General features: G+C 38.1%; 1 protein-coding gene and 1 long non-coding RNA gene across 11 annotated transcripts in view; one reads left to right on the plus strand and one right to left on the minus strand.

The window, feature by feature from the left end:
* FHIT (fragile histidine triad diadenosine triphosphatase) overlaps positions 1-23,302 on the minus strand; it is a 1,422,334-nt gene that overhangs the window by 281,952 nt on the left and 1,117,080 nt on the right. The gene's annotated exons all lie outside the window — the stretch shown is intronic.
* LOC132679816 (uncharacterized) lies at positions 6,199-16,894 on the plus strand. Its single transcript, XR_009610331.3, has 4 exons — positions 6,199-6,415; positions 6,551-6,686; positions 14,360-14,523; positions 16,674-16,894. It is a non-coding gene; the product is annotated as an uncharacterized LOC132679816 (long non-coding RNA).

Raw genomic sequence — 23,302 nt, forward strand, 5'->3', positions numbered from 1 at the left:
AACAGATAATAAGAATTTCAAGAATTTTGACCACATTTTTAAAGGTCATGGAACAATCATAATTTTCCCCATCGATTATTAAGATTGCTTTGCAAGGTTTCAGCTTTCCTGGTCATTTTCCAGTCCCAAACTGCTGCACACAATGAATATTTCAAATACATGAAAACTACTGTGCAGGGCAAATAAGAGGTATGGCTAATGGGCCATATTCAAAACCTGTTCCAGGAACTAGTGTCATATTTGATGTGCATCTCAGTAATAGCAGGATAGAGCAGGCTGAAGAAATTCGATGGCTGTAAATGACTTTTAAAAGATGTATTTATCCAATACTCTGACCAGGAAGGGTACACTTATTGTCATATGCTCTTGAATTCCAACAGACTGTCTGGCAAAAATTCAGTTGACAATTTCTTTTCTTCTCCAAATAGCCTGAGAACTGCATATAATCAAAACTCCTCACCCTTCGATGCATCATTACATCTAGTTGTTAACGTTTCTCCACCAAATGTTCTCCTATACCTAAGAATATGAAGGGAGGTGAATTACATAATAAGTAACACCAACACCATGCACGTCCCCTATCTCATATGGAGGACAAACAATAAGCAACATTTATGCCAAAATCCTTGTTTTGAGACAACAAAGGGGATGGAGATATTTCTGTCCTTCCCCTCACAATGCTCTGCTATTGGACCTTCTTACAGCACATCCCCTGCTACTCGTCCAAAAGCTTTTTAAAACAGAGGCCATATCTCATTCATTCCTCAATCTAAAGGCCAGGACTTGAAGCCCAGGCTAGGTCTCAATTCAAATGTCACCTTCTAGGGGACTTGTCCACTCTATCCGAAACAACCCTTTTTCCGTAAGTCCTCATACAATGGTATCCCTCAGGACCTGATTTAAATTCTGGAACTACAGTATTCATTTAGGTTTACTTATTTCCTATCTAGAATGTCAACTGAAATGATAATCAGAGTCAGGAATATCTGGCTTTCACTTGTGTCCTAATACCCAGTAGAGTTCCTGGACATAAAGCAGTTGCTAAACACCAAATGAATTGGTGGGTGGATGTTTTGAAATAATGCATGTTTGAGTGAATGACTATTTGAATGTAAGACAGTTGAAATGGATGACTGATTAATAAATAAATTAGTCTGAAACTACTACCTTATTATGATCAGTAGAAAGTAGAAAAAAAGATAACTGTTGTTCTCCTAACTAATGTTTCACACCCACAAACAGAACACTGTCTGGGTTGCCTTCCTTTTCCTAGGTTTTGGCCTTAGACAAATCTGAAGATGAGAATTCTTGCAGTGGATGAGCTCCCCAGGTCCAGCCTACCATTTGCTCAGCTACAAGATGGAGACGTTTCACTTCACAGCAGCATGTGTGAAAACAGCTTGGGAACTTTTGTTAAGAATAAGCTCAAGATGAGTTGACAGAGAAATGTTGTTTCCACAAAACACATTTTATCTCAGAATGTGAATGCAAGTCTGGTATTGAGTTGAGGGAGGCGATTTCTCACTCTGATCTTTATTGGCAAGGCTTCTCATGGAGTTTTCTGTCAACATGGAAGCCACCAGGGACTGCCTATAGCACATTCACAGAAGAGATAAGTATAGATGAGGAAGATCAGAGAAAATGGAAATGAGGAAACAAGAGCCAACCTTCAAGCCAAAGCACTGGAACGGCTGTTATGTGGGAGGAGGAAGATTCTGGCTAACCTACTAGTAAAGGGGAGAATACAAACCAACTAGTAAATGACAGAAAACGACTAGTAAATGATGGAGAATTTCAATCCAGCATGCAGGCTGTGGGTTGGCCCAGATCTAGATTCATATTCCATTTCTACCACTTGTTAGCTATTTGACTTCGGACAAATCAACTCCTTTTGAGTCTCAGTAACTTCATCTGAAAAATGGGTATTATTTATTCTGTTAAAACTGTGTTTCAAGGAAATCAAATAGTTCCAGTGATGGAAAGTTATTTAAAGCATTCCAATTCTAAAAATGAGAGGAATAGGGGCAGCTGGGTGGCTCAGTCGGTTAAGTGTCTGACTTCGTCTCAGGTCATGATCTCGCAGTTTGTGGGTTTGAGCCCTGTATCGGGCTCTGTGCTGACAGCTTAGAGCCTGGAGCCTCCTTCAGATTCTGTGTGTCCCTCTCTCTTTGCCCCTCCTCCACTTGCTCTCTCTCTCTCTCTCTCAAAAATAAATAAATGTTAAAAAATAATAAAAATAAAATAAAATAAAAATGAGAGGAATAACAACAGATTTGCACAAACCACCATTTTCAAACCCTAAAAAATAACTGATTTTTTAAATAACTGATTCAGATAAAAGATGATTTAGGGTTTAGATCAGGGGTTCTTCACATGGGGGGTAGTTCCCCATGGACACTTAAGGAAAGAAGTGTAAAGAAAAGAAATACATCCAGATGAATGGGGGGAAAGCTGCATATTTGTTTCACTAATTTCTAACTGACATTTTGCATCTCCTTAAATCACAAACATGAACAACAAACCATAGTAGTAACTTTAATGCCTATAACTTTGTCATAGTATAATTCACAGACATTTTAAAAATATAAATATAAAGCGATAACTTTATAGTTGTTGCAGACACCTTGCAATATCCTTTATTCTATAGTTATTCGTCAGTTCTATGAGTATTAGCAAATTATAGTAGTCATTATACCTCCTACCAATTCTTGTTATTTAATATGTAATAAGGTAGTGCATATCTCACCATATCACAGCTTTGCTCTTTAATATTACAATAACTGTTATTCAGTAACATTGACTTTCTTTGTATTTGTATACACTTAACTTTCCTCATTAAGAACATTACTGGGAGAAGAAATCTACAGGCTTCACCAACTGTCAAAAGGGGCTCACCTAACAAAAAAGATTAAGGGCTCCTGCTTTAGATGAAAGGTTGATGGGAAATTTATAATGAGGAGCTAGGGTGTCACTACTAAATCCGCTGAGCAAGGTCAGGACCCTAAGAGTGGGACATCCAAACATTATGCCTCCCTACAAGATGCCACAAATGCTTATATCTGAAAATAGCCAATCCTTACACCACACTGTCTAACAGAACTTTCTGTGATGATAGAAATGTTTTATGTTTAGGCTACCTAATACGTCAGCCACGAACTGCATGTGAAATGTGGCCAGAGCAAGTGAACAGCTGAATGTTTCAATTCTTTTTAACTTTAATTAATCTCTATTTAAAAAGTCACATTGAGCTAGTATCTACAGTCCTAGACAACCCTCCTTAGAGCTAACTTATCTTTTACAAGACACAAAAGATAAAGAAACAAGTTAAAGAACAAGCGAAAGCAACAGACAAATCCAGATTATAGAACAGTCTTTAGGACGACTGACCCAGTTTAAAAAAAAAATCAATGTCATAAAAATAATGTACTAAAAGAGTCCCAAAATAAATAACCACATATAATGTGAAGATTTTGTTTGGATCCTGATGAGAAAAAAACATTTTTAAATAACCATAGAAACTTGAATATTACATCATGTCAGGAAATTCCTATTAATTTTGTTAGATATGATCATGGTATTATATTTACATTAGGAGATTTCTATAGTTTCAAAAATGCATACCGATGTGTATAGGGTTGAGATAAAACTATTTCTAAGAACACCCTCAAAATATTGTAGCAAAAACGAAAGTGTATAGATGAAGTATGTGTGGCAAAATCTAGAAAACCATTCAATCTGGCAAAGGTTCAAGGGCATCCTTTAAATTATTTTTGTTACTTCTGAGTATTTTGAAATAACCCAAAATGATTTGTATAGGTGATGATATTCTGCCTATAGCTACAGACACATAGTAAGCATTCAACGAACATTAATTAGAAACTATTAGCTTCATCATTACGATTCATGATTCTTAATGGCAAAACTAAGATCAATTAGTAAAAAGTATGAAAGTTAACTTTAGGCCCAAAATACGAATAAGCTTTTTCACAGTGAGAGCTCTATGAAGATGGAAATACACTGTCTGCTGAGGTGGTGGTGGCCCAGAGATATTAAAAAGAAATAAACAACAGCAGTTTAAGTTTACTGAGCACTTACAACGTGGCAGACATAAGTCTAAGCCCTTTTCACATATTCTTTCATTTCAGCTCAATAGCAGTGCCATAAGGTAGGTACTCCTACTCTGCCCATTGGAGCTGTGCCAGCAGAGATGGATCTTTGGTGATGATGTTGCAGAGCAAGTTCAAGGTGAATGGCTGTTATAGTTGCCCTTTACCAAGTCTGACAACCCTGAACTCTTCTGATTCAATGAACGTGTGACTCAAATGAATTCTGCAGGCTGGCCAGCTGGCTGGCTTACACAGAGCCAGTGAACAGAGAGCAATTCTCCGCTTTACTTATTGAAAGGTCTTCAAACATCACCTTTCCCTTTCAAGTGGCAGACTAAAATCCCACAAGAATTTAATTATCTGTAGGCAAGGAGATGATGTGATCAAGAAAATGCTACATTTCAACTACTTCATTTATCCATTTTCAAATTTCCCATCAATTACAGGGAAACATCTTCCCCCAGGCTGCCATTTGACCAAGAAATGCCCATGGCGTATCTTTGTCAACATGTTTCAGAATATAAATCCAGATTACTAAAACTAAAGTTGGTATAAAGTCTGTCGTCATATATTATATCATTTGGAAAGAAATATTGGTGACCTTATCCAGTATGACTGTTATAATAGTAATAAAATTGAATCTTGGAAGATTACACTTCTGGTCAAAGTAGTAAAATGTGACCTTATTCTATTGAACATTGACATTTATTATATTAATTCACATGTAAAAAACTGCATTAAAATGATATTAAAGCCCTGGATAGAAATGGGAATGTTTAAGAACTTCAGAAAAAAGATTTAACTTTACCAATCATTCATAACATGGAGCCCGTTTGATGCAAATCAAACTAAATCTCCTTCACCAATCTCTGGTTCAATTCTAACGTTATTGTTATTACCCTCTCATTCATACAGAATGTATTTTTTTTCCTCATGCCTCTTCAAACATTTTATAAACTTTAAATCATTGTCATCATGCTCTAGAGAAAAAGATAACCCAGAGCAACAAATACACAAACTTGACGCAAAAGATCAAGCCACCTCCTCATGGCAGAGAGATTCTCTTCACACCAATAACATCATGCTTAACACTGAGCTCATGTCAGCCACTGCACGAGGCCCTTGAAAGGGCACCAAGGTCCAGAGGTGAGCAAGCAGTCAGACAGCTGCATGGACTTTACAGAATGGCCACCATGTGGAGAAAAGGTGTCACTTTGGATATCACACCAGCAAAGTGCTTGCTGTTTGTTTGTTTGTTTGTTTGTTTGTTTCTTTCTTTCTTTCTTTCTTTCTTTCTTTCTTTAATTTGGGTTTTTTTGTTTGCTTGTTTTGGTTGTTTTTTGCTTTTTGATTGGTCAAGGTTTTCCAGGGAGTTCCCTCTCAAATATGTTTTGCATATTTAAGTTTGGGGGTAGAACATGGAATAACACAATAAATTAAGGGAACAGTCCAGACACAAAACAAAGGTCTGTTTTCTCTTCTGCATTAGTCCAAAGTTCTAGGTTTGCCATTGCAGGTCTCACCTGTTTTCAACCTTGCTTTTCACCACTCTTAGTTAATGCTCCAGACCCCAAGTAGAAGTAACTTACTTATGCCTCACTTAATACTGTTTTCTGCTCTAAACATCTTCCCCCATTATATTATCAGATTAGGCTGAGCGTGGTGATCCCAAGCAGCCCCAACACTTCAGTAGGTTGAACAATAAAGGTTTACTTCTTGCCTGATACTGACAGAGTTGAGAGCAAGCCAAGAGATTAGCTCTGTGCACATTTGTCACTCAGGCATCCAGGCTGACGAGTGGTTACCAGCACAAACACTGCTATAAGCCATGCCAGGAGAAAAAGAAAATTCTGTGGGTCTTGAACCATAAGCTAAGTGCTTAGACAAAATGTGACACAACTCATTGTCATAAACAGCCATGTGGTTCTACCAAACCACAAGCCCAATTCTACCATAAGCCTGGATGAGAGGGAACTGAAAATATTTGGCCAACACCATCAATGACTTCTTACCTCCATACGTCTAAAATCTTGTAATTCTTTCAGATCTAGGTTGGATCCTACCTCCTCAAATAGACAGCGCTGGTACCTCATGCTAAAAGGAAGACATTCACACTCTTAATACACACAGCACGTTATCTTACCTCTGAAGGCCATTATGACTATAAGAGAACAGTGTCTCCACTGGGATTCTCTGCTTCCCACAATGCCTTGCTAGATGAATATTGCATGAATGATTGAATGAGGCTGTATGCATAATGAGATTTCATCTCCAAAGACTTCAAATACTCTGGAGGCTAGTAATACTTGGTAAGTAATAAACCTTTTTAATTTTTTATTCTTATTTATATCATAAAGATATTTAAAACAACATTAAAAGGATCATAAAGATGAAATAAAACTGAACTCATAATCCCACCACCCTAAACCAGCAACTCCTTTCAGTTCTTTTCCTTCTAGCGCTTGTTTAAAGAGTGTTCATGGAAAAACATCACTATATTCAGGGAGCACGAAGATACAGGGAGAATTTTAAATAGAAGACAAGTGACTGCCAAGTCAATGCTTTTTACCCTTTCTCAAGGTAAGAACATGTTGGGTGATATCTTAAGACTGATTTGTATTTTCCACAATATGGGTACCAATGACTTAAAGATTCCAAGCTATTCAGTACAGCAACCATCATTTAGCCACCACTTCCACTCCTTAACCCAGCTCTAAAAGAAATCACTGCTGGTAAAAGGAGCTTGATTTCCATTATTAGAAGAAAAGAAAAGAAAGCCCATGTGCTAAATCTTGGACAACTTTGGATAATATTAGTGCAAAGATGAAAATTGCCAATGTTACATGTTTTGGTCTATCATTAAGATACCATTAACAAGATCAAAAACACAAGAGTTTTAGTTTTAGTCTTGAATTTCTTATTTTTTTGTTCTTTTGTTTCAATTAACTCATTCACTTTTTTTTTTAGTCAATGTTTCTAATGGAAAAGCAGACAACATAGAAGAATAGATGGTGCATGTAAGCAGGGAGAAGTTTTAAAACTTTAAATGATAAAGTTATTTTATATGATACACTAATGGTAAATACACATCATTGTGCTTTTTGTTTATTTTTAAATAAATTTATACTCCCTTTACCAATTTCTCCCATCCCCCACCTCTGCAACCACCAATCTGTTCTCTGTATCTATGAGCTCGACTTTTTGTTATTGTTGTTTTGTTTTGAGATTCCACATATAAGAGGAGTCATACGGAATTTGCCTTTCTCTGACTTATTTCACATAACATCATGACCTCAAGATCCATCCATGTCACAAATGGTAACATTTCACTCATGTTTATGGATGAATAATATCCCACTGTGATATTACATATATTGATATCTAATATATAGTAATAAATATAATATTTTATATCTATATCTATCTATCTCACAATTTCTTTATTTATTGATCCAGTGATGGACACTTAGATTGTTTCCATATCTTGGCTACTGTAAATAATGCTGCAATGAACATGGGTGCCTGTATCTTTTCAAGTTAGTGTTTTCATTTTCTTCAGATAAATAGCCAAAAGTGGAATTGCTGGATCATATGGTCATTCTAGATTTCTGTTTTCCTGTAGTATCACTTGTAACATTTCCTCTTTCATTTCTGATTTTGAGTCCTCTTTTTTTCTTGATGAAGACTTTTTTTCTTGATAAAGACTTGTCACTTTTTTTTAAATCTTTTCAAAGAACTAGCTCTTAGTATTATTGATCTTCTCTATCATCTTTTTAGTCTCTAGTTCACTTACCTCTTTTCTAATCTTTGTTATTTCCTTCTACTAATTTTGGGCTTCATTTGTTTCTTCTTTTTCTAGTTCCTTAAGGTTCTAATTTTAGGTTGTTTATTTGAGACTGTTGACGTTTTTTGAAGTAGGCATTTATCGCTATGAACTTCCCTCTTAGAACTGCTTTTGTTGCATCTCACAAATATTTGGGTATATCATATTTCCATTATTGTTTGTCACATGGTGTTTTTTGATTTATCTTTTTATTTCTTTGACTAATTGGTTTTTCAGTAGCATGTTGTTTAATCTTCACATATTTGTGAATTTTCTTGTTTTCTTCCTGTAATTAATTTCTATGATTATTTTATTGTGTACTCTTCCTATTGGCATAAGCTGAGTTGAACCCCTTCTGGGATGAGGTGGAATATCCATACACAATGTATTTTTGTGTTACTCATACACCAAAAGACACTAGGAAGTCTCACCACAGTGGATAAACAACCCAGATGGTCATTTGACCCACTTAGCTTACTTAAGATCAAATAAGTCTTAAAATTACACTGAGCTATTCCCATACTAAGAAGGAAAAATCATCCAAACACCTTGAAATCTTATTAAATTTCACAGTAATTATTTTTTTCTATTTTATATTTTAATAGCTGATAGATTATGTGTTAAGCTATAATATTTTCAAATTTTATGTTCAGTATTTGACTACTTTCACAAGCACACATAATTTATATTCTTAAATTTGTGAAAGGGTTTATTATTTTATGTGCCATACTTATTGATATGAATCAAATAGTTCTTACCTGATTCAACAGAAGATAGTACGAATAAAATGTGGCTATTTACAACTATTAATGACTGCTATAATTCATACAGAATCTGCCAAACCTACTGCATTATAAGTAATATTGTATACATTTCTAAGAGTCTGATAATATCTGCTTCAAATACAAACATTCTCTGGAAATTTGTCAAAATTTAAAAAGGTACCATTAAATAATATTTTCAGATATTACTCTAGAGAGTTTCTAGTACAAATCTCTTCCATTTAATACTGTCTCAATATTCATGAATGCTCAACAGTCCAATAGTTGCTTTCAGGAGTTGTGCCTTCATTAAGGTGCAAAACATTAAACACCTGCAATTCTGCTCAAACTATTCCTAAGGGAGAAATTTTGGTAACAAATGAAAGAGATACATGTTTTAGCTGAAAAATTCACTTGATGCTGATAAAGAATTTATAGCAGAATGTTCCAATAGAGAAGAAGAAAGCAATATGAAAAGAAAATTAATATTCATTGAGAAATATCTACCATGGTAGGAAAGAAAGATTACAAAGCCAAACTGAACAATAATCAAATTTCTATACGAAAATAGAATTCCAGTGCATACAATTCTAGTTATCTAATGCTATGTAACAAAATATTCCCCAACTAAGAGACTGAAATAATAGTTATCATTTATTACTTCTCATGGTTTCTGTGGGTGGATCAGGAGATTTGAAGCATCTCCACTAGGAGATCCTGTCTCTGGATCTCTCATGAGGTTACTATCAGACAGCGGTTAGCCTGGAGTCATAAAGGCCTCTTTGTATCCATGAGTGGAACCTGAGATGGAAAGATTCAGTTCCAGTTAGGGTTATCCGTCCCTAGCTTTATATGGCATCCTCGTGTGAAGTCTCCAGGATGGAGGCTTCAGGGTGGCCAGATTTCTCATATGTTGCCTTGTGATGGCCAAGGCATATGTCCTAAGACAGAGATAGAACCAAGAAAAGCCAAAGTTCTTTAAGGAATCATCCTTAAAATTCACACAACCTCATTTCTGCCACATTCTATTGGTATTTACAAAGATCCACTCAGTTTCAAGTGGAGGGAATATAAACTTCACGTCTTGATGAAGAGTTTCGTCATCACACTGTAATAGACCCTGTAGCATTAAGAATACGTAGGATAGGACATGTTTTGATGTGCCCATTTCTCTGAAAATCCAAGCTACTACCTTAGCCACATGGGTCACCTACACTTGTAAAACTGATGAACAACATAATCTGCAAGAGAAAAATAAATGCCAAAGTCCAATGTCTGCTGTTTTTCAGGTTTATCAACTGAATTGGGAGTAATAAATATTTGTTAATTAAAAACGCCAGACTTTAACAGAAACTCAGTCTTTGAAAATATTAACTTGAGTAGAATATTAAAGGTAAAACTGCAATATATAAACACTGATTATAATTCAAACACTTTATCACTTTCTCTGGAGTACCAATGACTATAACAGAGGCACAACAGTTCACTTTGAACAATTAGCCTTGGCAGCATCTCTGTAGAGAAGTGTTTTTTCTTTGCTGGGGGCATTAGCTTTCTTTTGGGATTTTGCTAGAACAAACCTTAAGTAGAAAATGACAAAGCTCTGAAGCTGAATTGATTCAGGACAGACTGACCATTCATTCATCAAATATTTACTAGGTATCTACTATGGAACAAATGCTATGCTAGGCACTAGAGACACGGCAATGAGTAAAGGAGACAAAAATCTCGGCCAGCAGAGGTCATGTATGCTGACATTTAGCTAGTTCTCCAGTGGCCACAGAACAGCAAACATTCTCTGGATCGGCTGGGAGACGAGAAGGAAACCGTGGATGGAGCTAGGAGGAAGACCAACATTTTGGCAAGTTGATTTGAGGAGGAACACCCTACAAAGGAAACTGAAATGGAGTTTCCAGGGGATGAGAAAATAGGAGGAATGGAAGGTATCTGGAAAGTTAGGACAAACATAGATTTCCAGAAGAAGAGAAGGGTCAGCTATGCCAAATAAGCTGAAGGATAAAGATTATGACAAGTGTAAGTTAGAGAACTGTACTTTAGGATAATAGGGAATAATTCCTGCCGTCTCCAGTATGGGCATAGGTAGGCCTGCTCTCTTAGCCTATGGGGGAGGGCTGTTATGGGAATGTTGCAAAATGTTAAATCACATGCTTTGTGGATAAGATGCTTTAGGGTGGTGATTCTTAACCATGGTTCTGCACCACAAAGGGGAATGAAGTTTTGTGTAAGGCTTACCTCAGGATGTTTAGAGAGAGGAGGGGTAGAGATTCCCCTCGTGCATCAAGACTGACAGAACCACAGGCAATTCTGCCCAACCCTCACAGCATCCTACGTAAGGATCTACATCAGTGTGCGTTTCACCAAGCAAATAATTTTAGGAACCACTATCCCACATCATATGGCAAGTAGTAGGGGTGGGAAGAATTCATAAAAACAACTATTCAAGTTATTTAAGTCAATGAAAGAGAATTCATGGTTTTATGTGGGACAAGAGGTGGTCGGTGGGAATGTAGAAATAGTGATTAGGAGCAGGGCTTTGGCCACCCTCTGCTTTCCAGCTGTGTGACTTCAAGAAAGCATGATTAACCACTTTGTATCTCAGTTTCACTATCCATGGAGTGGGGATAACACCACCTCTCTCGTGAGCTGTCAAAAAAATTTTCTGAGGAAGTAGGTGTAAAGCTCTTTGCACTGTGCTTCATACATAACAAATGGCCAATAAGGATGTGCTGTTGCTATTCTGGTTGTTCAGTGGCTCTTCATGGCACAATATAAAATGCTCTGGCTTGCCTTCTCAAACCTTTCTGTGTCACTAATAATTCTGTAATTTTCCCAAGGACACTTAGCCTCCCTGTTCCCATTTCCTTTTCTACAAAATCAAGAACATGTGTCTAGGTCAGTGGTTGTTAAGTTCTGTTCTGAAGGCTTAGTCTGAAGAGAAGAGGCAAGGCAGAGAGAGAGGCTCTCTGAGAAACTTCACTTTTCTTAATGTTACACATTTGGCTTTGGCATAAGATTACCTTTGACCAAAGACTGTATCAGTGAAAAACATAACAGAAAATGTTTCAAAGCGACTGGTTTAGATGGTGTCTAATGCCACAGACCTCTACAATTGGAAGCGATAAGACAAGAATCCCTGGAGAAGGCAGATAATCAAAACTGCAGCTAATTAGAATACAACTGAGAGCTGGTTCATCATTAATCCAGTATCTTTTGTATATAAAGCTGTACTAAAATACCTCACTTTCAATTAGTCTCGCATTCCATCTCTGTCATTATAATACGAATATTTTAGCAGCAGCAAAGCAAAAAAGTAACCCTACCAAGTGTTTGCTTGATGAATTCAATACTCTTCCAATGGGCAAATGATAATGGGAGAACTGTCTCAGATGGTGTGCTCTAGGAGGAAAATCTTTGAACCAAATATATGGAGTTGAAAACATCAGCACAGCCCCTTCTGAGCAGTCTTAACTTTGGCAAAGTATTTAAAATAGCATGTCAGAGTCTATGTTTCCTCATCTATGAGGTGGAAGAGATTATACAAGTCCACAAATCTGCCCTGAGAGTCCCTGACCCACTCGTTATATAATTCATTCAGTAAATGTTTAGGGAGAACCAAAAACATGCCAAGCATAGCTCAGGATGAAAACACAACAGTGAATCGCTAAGATAATGGAAGGTTCCCCAAACCATTGTACATCTTCAACTATCAGTGGTCTTTAGGAGGACACATGTCTGCCAAACGCAGTGTCAGTGCAACCAGAGTCACCCAACAAATGCTAATTGCCTTCCTTCTTAACCTTCCTTTCTTCATAGCATAATTAAATTATAGTAAGTAAGGGTGGAAGAGAGCCATGCCATTCACATGTGACCCTCTATCCCCCTCCCTTTTCACACTTACCCTGTCTGTCTCATTCTCCCCAGCCTGGTCACTGGCTCTCTTGTGCTTCTGGATTTGTGAAAGCAGTTCAAAGGGCTGAGGCAGGGAAAAGGACTAGGGAGCTAAGTCTCTTTTATGAAGATTCAGGATTGTGGGAAAGGAAACATAGGTGAAGAAGAGCAGTGCTGGACAAGAATGAAGGGGAGAGACTGTGGAGTGGTGTCTGAATGGCTCTGGAGCAGCTCCAGGGCACCAAATTTGGGGGGAGTGAAGAAACACCATGGAGGGAAGAGAAGTACATCCTGTTGCTCTGAGATCCTCAAATAAAGCCTGAATTTCCTTTTAATTAACCTTAAGCATCTGAGCTGTACTTCTTGAATGCAACTGTGAGTGGGGAGTGAGGCAACCCAGGGCCTCAAGCTATATTCAAAACTCACAATATCAAACCTATGGTTCTCTGAAAATCTGGAAAGGAGAGTTTAAAAAGGAGACAAACTGGCAGTGACAAATATGTGTCCAAAATACATCCCTGATGGGCTTCTCTGAATAGAGAAACTTTTGATGAATTTAAAATAAAGCCACCAAACAAGAATTTCCTGAACATGGAATACTGTAATACCTCCAAACCATGAGCCATCTTATTAGCAACCTAGGCTCCCCCACCTGGTGTGACCCTAGGGAGAAGGCTGCAGATCCCACTGCTTCTGGAACCTCAGGGAGGTCAGGGAGCATTTGCTGCCTGGATGATTCACTCGGAGTGGAAAACCAGCTCAGAAGTACTTTGATCCTCCTTTTGTTTCTTATGTTTTCCTTTTGGGCCAATGACTTTTTTCAGACACTAATAATGTACACTTCAGGCGAACATCAAAGTATAGTAATGCCCTGAATAGTAATTACTACGCTGGTGATGGAATCAAGCATCTCAAAGAACCCTAAGTTAATTAGCTACAGACCTAGTTACCTTTAGGCCAATGAAGAAGGCAAGGAACACTGGATTAGAACCTACCTTCAATTTATGGCTTTATTAATTCCAGCATTCCAATCAGTCTGAGACCCCTATCTGTCAACCTTCAGCATCTGAGCTGATGGCTGTTGTGGGGACCAGACACCAACTGAGACCCAGTCACGATATCCAGGGAAGAAACTTGGACTTTCATTGTTTTCTGTCATTATTTTCTCAATTACTGAGCAGTTTTGTTTATCAGTACACAAAATAGTTTCAACCTTTCCATAACATACATGTTTAGGGACAAAGATCGAGAGAAGGACAGGTGTAAAAGTGAGATTTATTCATTCTTAACCAAATATCTACTCAAAGTCATTTTTCTACACACAGCTCATTTTTAGCCTTCCTAATTCTTACTCGTCTTTCTGAGAAATTTTTTATTTAGCTTTTTGTAAAAATCCACACTTTAAAGAAGCATTGGATACAGATAACATTCCTTATTTATATGTCTCTGTGACTGTGGCAGATTTCCACGTAATCCTCTTAGAGGAGGACCCACATTTGCCAGCCTACTTAGGATGTTACTAAAGGTGTGTATCAACACGCCTCTTGCGGATGGCTTGGGGATATTTCTTCCAGGTTTCCCCTGAACTCTTTGTGTTCGATCAATCCCCCAGGAGAAGGCATTTGAAATGCAGCAGAACCAGCATCCTGTCCTCAGGTGCTGACACTGAAATAGCGTGCCACACATATACCTACAATGACCTAAGTTGTCAAATGGAAAATGGAAACTCAAGTAACTTAATTCTTTTCATTCTTTAATAGTTTCACCCTTCATATACCTTTTGCTGTGTCTGGACTATATTAGTTTGCCAGGGCTGCCAGAAGAAAGCACCACAAACTGAGCAGCTTAAACAAGAGAACTCTATCTTGTCTCAGTTTTGGAGGTTGGGAGCCCCCAATGAAGGTGTTGGCAAGTGTTCCTGCAGGTAAGAGCTGGGAGGGAAGGATCTGTCCTTGGCTTACAGATGGCTGTCTTCACTCTGTATCTCTCCACATCATCTTCCTCGTGTGCCTGTGTCTGTGTTCAAATTCACCTTTTAACAAGAACACCAGTCATGTTGGATGACGGCCAATCCTAATGACCTCGTTTTAACTGGATTCCCTCTGTAAAGACCCTGTCTTCAAATACACTACTTTCTGAGACACTCAGAGTTAGAATTCCAACATACCTTGTTTTGGAGGGATCATAATTCAACTCATAGCAGGGATCAATAAAAAAGTTCTGGTTTTAAAAAGTCATTTATCAAAGAGGAAAGATGCTATTGCCACACATATCTCTGTTGATTGCTTCACTGAAGCATCTATTCAGTGCAGGCACTATGCTATGTAGGCAGGGAAACAGAGAGGAACAAAAAGCCATCTCCATGCTCTTGAATGGAGTTCCTCTTGGTGGCAGTCCCTCCATCTTGTAGAAATGTGGATGAGCTGGAACGATGAACTTCAAGTTGTGGAAAGCATTTGACTTCTATTCCCTTCTCCTTTGCCCTAAAGGCAGCCACAGCAACACTGTGATACTGGGTAGAGAAGTGTCCAGTTTGCATAGAAGTGACCAGTCTGCCCTCACCAATTTCCATCAGACATTAAGCCTGTGATAATTTTTTCCAAAATTTTTAAATGTTTATTCATTTTTGAGAGACAGAAAGAGACAGGGTGTGAGCAGAGGAGGGGCAGAGGGAGAGGGAGACACGGAATCCGAAGCAGGCTCCAGGCTCTGAGCTGTCAGCACAGAGCCCAACGCGGGGCTCGAACCCACAAACCATGAGATCATGACCTAAGCCAAAGTCATATGCTTAACTGACTGAGCCAGCCAGGCACCCCAAGCCCATGATAATTATTTTAATAGAATTGTGTGTAAATGAATAATAATGGCCAACCACCCACCTTTTTGTAATAATACCACCCATTTTTTCTAAGACTTATGCTTTGGGCACTTTACGAGGCACTTAGCATGCACAATTTAAGGCCATTTTCACAAGATGAGACTGTTACTATTAGCTCCATTTTACAGGTGATAAAAACTGAGACTTAGAGAAATTAAGTATCTTGCTAAAGCCACCAGCTAACACACAGTGAAGATAAAGTCTGAACTCTAGTTATCTGAACAAAAACCCCACACTCTTAGGCCCTATGCAATACTGACTCATTTAACCTCAGAACTTCTGTCAATTGCCCAATGTTGTGTCTATCGTGTGTATACATACGCATATACATATGCATGTACATACATGTGTATATCACGGGTGTGTTGTATAGGTATAAATGAAATATCTATTTTGATACAAAACATCTATGATTAAAGCTAATCCTTTAGCAATAAACCTTGCACTCATTAGAAACTTGCAGCTTTTTCTCATGCCTACATCTGTGACATAACATATTCAACCAAAGAAAGCCTGAGCCAACTGATTAGTATTTGATGTGTTGAAAAGGCTAATGGTTCTTTATGTGAAACATCTGACAACGTGCAGCCCACTTAATTACTCAGTTGATTTTATAGCTTCGAAATAGTAAAACAGAATAATTCAATGACTGGCCAATGTGCTGAGTGATATTTTAACATCTACTCAACCCTCAAACTGTGAAGCAAAAGTCCTTATCCAAATCCAATACTTTCAATTTTCCTTTTTACTGTTATAAGTCAAAACCAGCTACATTGATTTTTTTCCTTTGACTTCTGCAGAAAAGTTCATTCCTGAACAGATTACATGTGCTGTTTTGCAGCCCAGAGGAAATGTTACAGCCAAGTAGAACCCTAAGATCATGAAAATATGGGTTTACTTGAGAAGCTGGAAGGACTTGACAGATCTTTGATTATAATAGGACAAATATGTCTTGATAGATGTGCTGTCTTTTATGAATGAGACTTAGAAGTTTTAACTCTATTAACCTTTACCCACTAACATCACAGAAAGTTTTGAGGCTGTGTCTTCAAACTTCTAAGTGAAAGATGGCACTGGTGAAGTATGTAGAAACCCCCGGAACATCATTCAATGGCTTTGAACACGCGTGCCCATGTTTGGCCTCCCTACAACATTGCAACACAAATCTTATCCCCTCTGGCTTTTTCTACTTCCAGCACACCTTGGTTGGGGTCTCAATGGTGTAACTGCTGACAATGATGGAAGAGGAGGAGGAGGAGGAGGAGGGAGAGGAAGAAAAGAGGAAGATGATGAACAAGATTATCTTGTATAGTCTCCCCAAAAAATAATCTACTACATAAAATTTAATACTTCACACAATGCAGGATTTTGGTGGCAAGTGGTCACACTTAAATAAGTGATGAAAATGAGACTCACATCCAGATCCTGTGTCTCATTCCATTACCACAAGCTCTCTTCTAAATGTACATTTGCAAAAACAAGCAACAGTGCCTATCCTAGGTCACCTTCCCTTCTCTTCAGATTGTTGAAATTAAGACCATGCAGACACCTGGTGAAAATGCTGGGCAGAATCTCCACACCAAGTCATGGGAAGATGGTGAGCTTGCAAGGCCAGGGCCATTGATGAATGATCTCACTTGAAACTCACCATTTAAGAATCTTGAAATAGGCAGACACTGATAAACTGATATTACAATGACCCAAAGTTTTATCTATCTTCTTTTGCTTGTCCACATTGACCAATGAATATAGAAAACATCAAAGAAAGAAAGGGAATTACTGTTTAATGGGTGTGGATTTTAGGTTTGCACAGTTTTAGAGATCTGTTGTACAATGCGAGTGTACTTAACATTACTGAATTCTACACTTAAAAATGGTTACAATGATAACTTTTGTGTTGTGTTTTTTTTTTACAATTAATTTTTTAAAGGAAAGCAAATAAAATACTTCTCTCCCCTCTTCTCCCTTCCTTCCCCTTTATCCACCAAGGAAGACTTGTGTCTTGGGGATGAAAAGAAGGGGACATAAATGAGGAATATTCACAAGGCAGAAATGAAAGGATGAGTTACATTACTGAATGGGGAGATGAAGGACAGAGAGAGGATATGGTGATTTCCAAGTTACTTGAAAAACTGCAACAGAGAATGGCCGAGAACGAGCACTTTCAGTGGACAGTAGTGTTGGAAAGGCATGTGAAGTTCATCCAAATAGGGATCACCAGCAAGCAGTTGGGTCTATGTACCTGGAGCTACGGAAGGAGGGTTAGTGTGGAGATTGGGTGTATTTCCCCCTGGACCTCTAATCTTTGCCTACAGTCAAACCCTAGGTCCTTTAATTTTTTTCTATCATTAATAATTATAAGCTTGTACTTCCAGAAGTATGTATGGGTTAATCTTCTGTTTTTCATCTAATATTTCCTATGTGAATAATGACAGGCACTGTATCATTTGTGTAAATTAAGAATAAGTGTTTAACACAACAAGCATTTAATGAAGTTGCTTTTCATGCCTTTTATTTACTAGTTCCAATGCCTTTTTTTTTTTAAGCTATTGCCATCTCATACATGGCCAGTTTGATCATTCCGCAGAATCATATGCTGAATTTAGGCAAACAGGGTATTCAATGAGCAGGTGGATTTCTAACAGGACACCAATCAATTCAGCCAGCATGGTCAAGCCAGCTGTGTCTGTGGATGCAATAATCAGCACCTGGCAGCACCTGTGCAGACCAGCCTGCCATCAGTGTTTACAAGTTGCAATTGGAGAGGGCTCAGCAAACTGACCGCAAAGGTTTGTGCAGCACCTGTCCAAAGTATATATGACTGCCTCCAGACAAGCCCATTAGTTCTCCGCTTTCATGGACACTAGAAATTGTTCACAAATTTAGTGGCGGGAATAAAAAAGACAAACAGAGCTAGCTTCTGGCAGAGAAAAGACACTTGAATGAGAGGCATCCTGGTACAAGGCAACAGAACAGGGGAGGAGGGAATGAGAAAGGCAGGACATCACCAAAACAGAGCCAGTAATGTTTATAGGTAGTAGATTGAGCTCTAAGAAAATAGGCTTAGTGGCATATTTTGAATCAGAGATGTTCTTGAGAAATATGCAAAGAATTCAGACTGGGCTTAGTGATGCAAGTTTGCACTGGAAGGCATATTGCCATGCAGGGCATAAGTACTTTAAATGGAACTTTGTGACTTGTTTATGTGACATAGTAACAGCTTTCTTAGATCCAACCATCCCTCTTATGTATTACAAGATAACAAAAGGTTATGTGATTTTAGGAAATTGAGCATATACACAGGGATATTCTCAACAGATGCAGTGAATATTAAGTGCCCACTTTTATCTCCTAGAGCCTGATGTGTAAAGGTAACCAACTTAAACACAGCGGAGAGCTTGCATTCACAACAGTGACATTTTGCTAAGAATTTGTTGCATTCTAAAATGCAAGCACATTATAGTAATGTTCCATAAAACACAACAGTGGGTGAAGAGCAGGGATGCCCTCTGATTTGGGAAAGCTAATTCTATGCTCAATTTGTTGCAGAGGAAAAGCAGTATTACAGAGAAAACAAAACAGAATCCATCTTGTTACACTGCTGGCTCTTTCTCAGGCTGGTGGTTCTCTGTTATAAAGAGCTACTGTTAATTCTCGAGCTTCCAACTGCTGAGGTTGGTTTCTTGCTGCCCCCAAACGCCCATTTTAACTGCATGAATTTACACTGACCACATGAATTCCTAAAAGAAAACTCAAAGTATATCATGTTCAATTTCAGAACTCCAGCAGTCAATTCAAAGTCATGCTTTTGGAGAGTGAACCACTGAAAATAATGGGCAAACCAGGCAACAGTTCACAAACGAATCTCTTTATGATTTTTAAAACGACACATGGAATGAACTGATAGTGAGTCACGCTAGCTGTTAGGGTGCATTGGCTATATGGGGACAGTGAAACTATGACAACCAGAGCGCAGCATCCAATCGTAATGATCAAAACAACAGTTAACATTTATACAGCAATTACTTCCATTCACTCACTTAATTCTCCGAATAATCCTACCAGGTACAATTACCATTCCCCTTTCACGAGGCCAGAGAGCAGCATGCTACCAGGCCCAGAGCTAGTAATTTGCAGACTGAAGTTAAGGCCAATCCCATCTGACTTCACAGTTCCTGCTCTTATTGTTGTACTGACTCTCCACCTTTTTTTTTTTTTTTTTTTAAGTGCAAGTGTATTAGGTTGCTAGGGTTGCCATAACAAAATAACACATGAGATGGCTTAAATAATGGAAATTTATTTTCTGGCAGTTCTGGGGACTATAATTCCAATATCAAGGTATGGACGGATTTGGTTTCTCTTGAGGCCCCTATCCTTGGGATGGTCCTCTCCCTGCATAAACACCTCCCTGGGGTCTCTGTGCGTGTCCTAATCTCCTCTTTTTACAAGGACACCAGTAGGATTGGATTAGGGCTCACTCTAAAAGTCTCATTTTAACTTAATTACCTATTTAAATGCCTGTCTCCAAATACAGTCATATTCTGACATACTGAGGGTTAGGGATTCGATATGAATTTGGAGACACAATTTAACTCTTACAGCATATATAATAATTTTCCATAAAACACAACAGTGTATGAATGGCTGTAGTGTCTTCTGGCTTGTGAGGGATTAATTATATAAGGGCTCATTTTGGATTTTCTATAATCAACAGGTTCTGAGAGGATGATGTTTAAAAAGTATGTTTATCACAGGAGTGAAGAGCCCGCAGTTAATGTTCTCGGAATTTTTTCATAACGATGTCTTCTGATGACATCAGCTATGTTTGGGAGTTGTCAGCATGAGGTATTTGAAAACGTGATCACAAAACGAGAATTCTGCATTAAGATTCCAATGCTGTCACTGTTTTGCACAGAGCTCCTTTCCATTGGTCTTTTACAAGTATTTTTAGGCACACCTGGGTGGTTCAGTCGGTTAAGCACCTGACTTTTAATTTTGGCTCAGGTCATGATCTCACCGTTGAGATCGAGCCCCACGTCAGACTCTGCACTGCTTGGGATTCTCCCTCTTTCTCTGTCCCTCCCCTGCGTGCACACACACTCTCCCTCTCTCTCAAAATAAATAAGCTTTTTTTTAAAAAAAAGCACTTGTAAGTATTTCACATTTTAAGAGCAGTTTTAGGTTTATAACAAAGGTTGAAATACCCCACATGCCCTGTCCCCATACACGTGCAGCCTCCCCCATTACCAACATCACTCACCAGCATAGGACATTTAGCACCAAGGATTAACCTACACAGACACATCATAATCATCCAGAGTCCATTGCTTACCTAGGATTTACCGTTGGTGTTGTACATTTCTGTGGATTTGAACAAATGTGTAATGCTGTATATCCATCATTACAATATTGATACACAGTACTTTCACTGCCCTAAAAATCTGTGCTCATTCTGTTCATCTCCGCTACCCCTTCCTACCATGGGTCTTTTTATTGTTGCCATAGTTTTGCCTTTTCTAGAGCATTTGTGTAGCCTTTTCAGACTGGCCTCTTTCACTTGGTTGTAGGCATTTAAAGTTCCTCCATGTCTTTTCATGGCTTAGGATCTGAGTGATATTCCACTGTTTGGATGTACTCCCTCTTGCTTTTTGTTTTACCCTTAGAACTGAGTTGGGTAAGCTCCTTGACTCACAGCACTCTAACAGTCTAGAACTCTCCTAGATGGAACTTATATTTTCCGTTTAGATACCCGGTTCCTGATATGCTATCTCAAGCTATATCTATAGCTTCTTCCCAAATATTTCCATGTATCTCATTATATTTAAATGTTTTTGCAAAAATATAATGTATTGATTTTTTTGGTATATATTTTATTATAAATCTTATTCTTTTGTTTTCTTCCACCATTATATTATGAAAAACACCTAGAGAGCTAGATGTAGCTCTCCATCATGTAGCTACTGAGCATTTGAAATGGGGGTGATGCAAATGAGGGACTGAATTCTTAATTTTAATTAAATTTTAATTAATTTAAATTTAAAAATTGCTAATTTATTCAGTTACTGCAACACTTTTAAATATTTTTGGAACACCTTGAGTATGCAGATCGATTTTTTAAACTGTACACTTTATGAAATCTAAACACAGAAATAAGGATAAAGTGTTTCCAATAAAAATTTAGCATCTGCATTAGATACACTGTGTCAAGTACACACCAAAGTTTGAAGACTTCATCCACAAAAGGAATGAAAAATATCTCAATAATTTGTTTATTGGTATGTTGAAATGATAATACTTTGGATATACTGGATTGAATAAAATACAGTATTAAAGGTAATTTCACCAACTTCTATTTATTTCTATTCACTTTTTTACTGTGGATACAAACAAATTTAAGATAACACATGTGGCTCACATTAAGTTTCTACTGGACAGTGCTGCTCTAGGTTTTAATTCCCCTGACTACTACAGGGTATTTTATCATAAGCATACACCCAACTTTTACTTCTCTATTCTCCTATCAACAGGCAGACTGGTTGTTTCTAATCCTCTGCCATACCAAACCACCTCAAAATTCCTGTCTTCATGTATCTTCACTGATACTTACTACTGACTTTCTAATTTTTTTAAACCAACTTGATAGGGATAATGTCTCTCATTGTAATAGTAATGTCTCTGAATACTAGTAAGACTGAACGTCTCTTTCAAACACATATTAGCCATTCAAATTTCCCCTTCCATAAAATGCCCATTTATTCCTTTGCCCATTTAAACTTCTGTTCACAATAAGCAGAAATAAAAAGAATCTATCCATAGTGTAACTATTTGGTCACCTATTGTAAATATTTTCATTGTTTTCTCTTGGCTTGTCCTCTGTTAATTTTTCTAAGGGCTTTCTTCATTGGACACAAATCTTTAATTATGATTTCAATTTCTCATGTTTCACCTTGACTATTTTAATAAATTCTACCCCCGTGTGAAATTGTAAAGAAGTTTCATAAATTTTCTCCTCACGGTTTCAAAGTTTCACCATTCATATTTGGATCTTGTGTCCACCATGGATTTCTACAGCACACAGAGCAGATGACTTTTAACCATTCTGGCTGGTGTTAGGTGCCTGCCCTTCAAGAAGTGATGGAAGCTCTGGACTTTTTCACTAGAAGAAAACACTTGCCTGTTACACTGTGCACCGAATTCCAGAGAGTTCTCAGACCTCCTACCCCAAGCCCTTTCACATAACCTCCTGCACTCAATAAAACCAGGTTAAGGATCTCTAAGTCGTACTGATTCTACCACCTATTTTAATATCTCACTGTACTTTCTATGGTTTTGCGCACTCTCTGTGTTCTGGATTATCTAATATTATCAACCAATCTACAGGCTCCTTACAGACAGAGACCTAGATTCAAATGTCTCCAAAATTTCTCATAGTCCCTGAAAATAAGGAGTGCTCAATAAATAAGCCCTTTAGCAAGTGATATCTCAGAAAACTGTACTTACTGACCCAACAGTTATCTAAAGAGGCCACATGCTTACTTCACCCGCTCGACCAGCATTTACAGAGCTTGTCCATTGTTCCAGGCACTGGCTAGATGCCAGAAAACCAACAAGGAAAAATAACCACTTGTGCCTTCAGAGTGTTCCTAGACTATGGGGAAGACAGAGGACAAGCAGCTCTAAGGCAGGGCATAAATGCTGGACCAAAGGAAAGAGAGGGAGTTTTGGTGCTGCATAGGAAGGGAGCACCTCATGGGGCTTCTGAGTGTAAGTACAGGTGGGTTTCTCAGGGGGAGCTGCATTTGGGCCGAGACCCATAAGATGAGTG

Source organism: Panthera onca, chromosome A2 (assembly GCF_046562875.1).
Source record: "Panthera onca isolate mPanOnc1 chromosome A2, mPanOnc1 haplotype 2, whole genome shotgun sequence".
Taxonomy (NCBI): Eukaryota; Metazoa; Chordata; class Mammalia; order Carnivora; family Felidae; genus Panthera; species Panthera onca.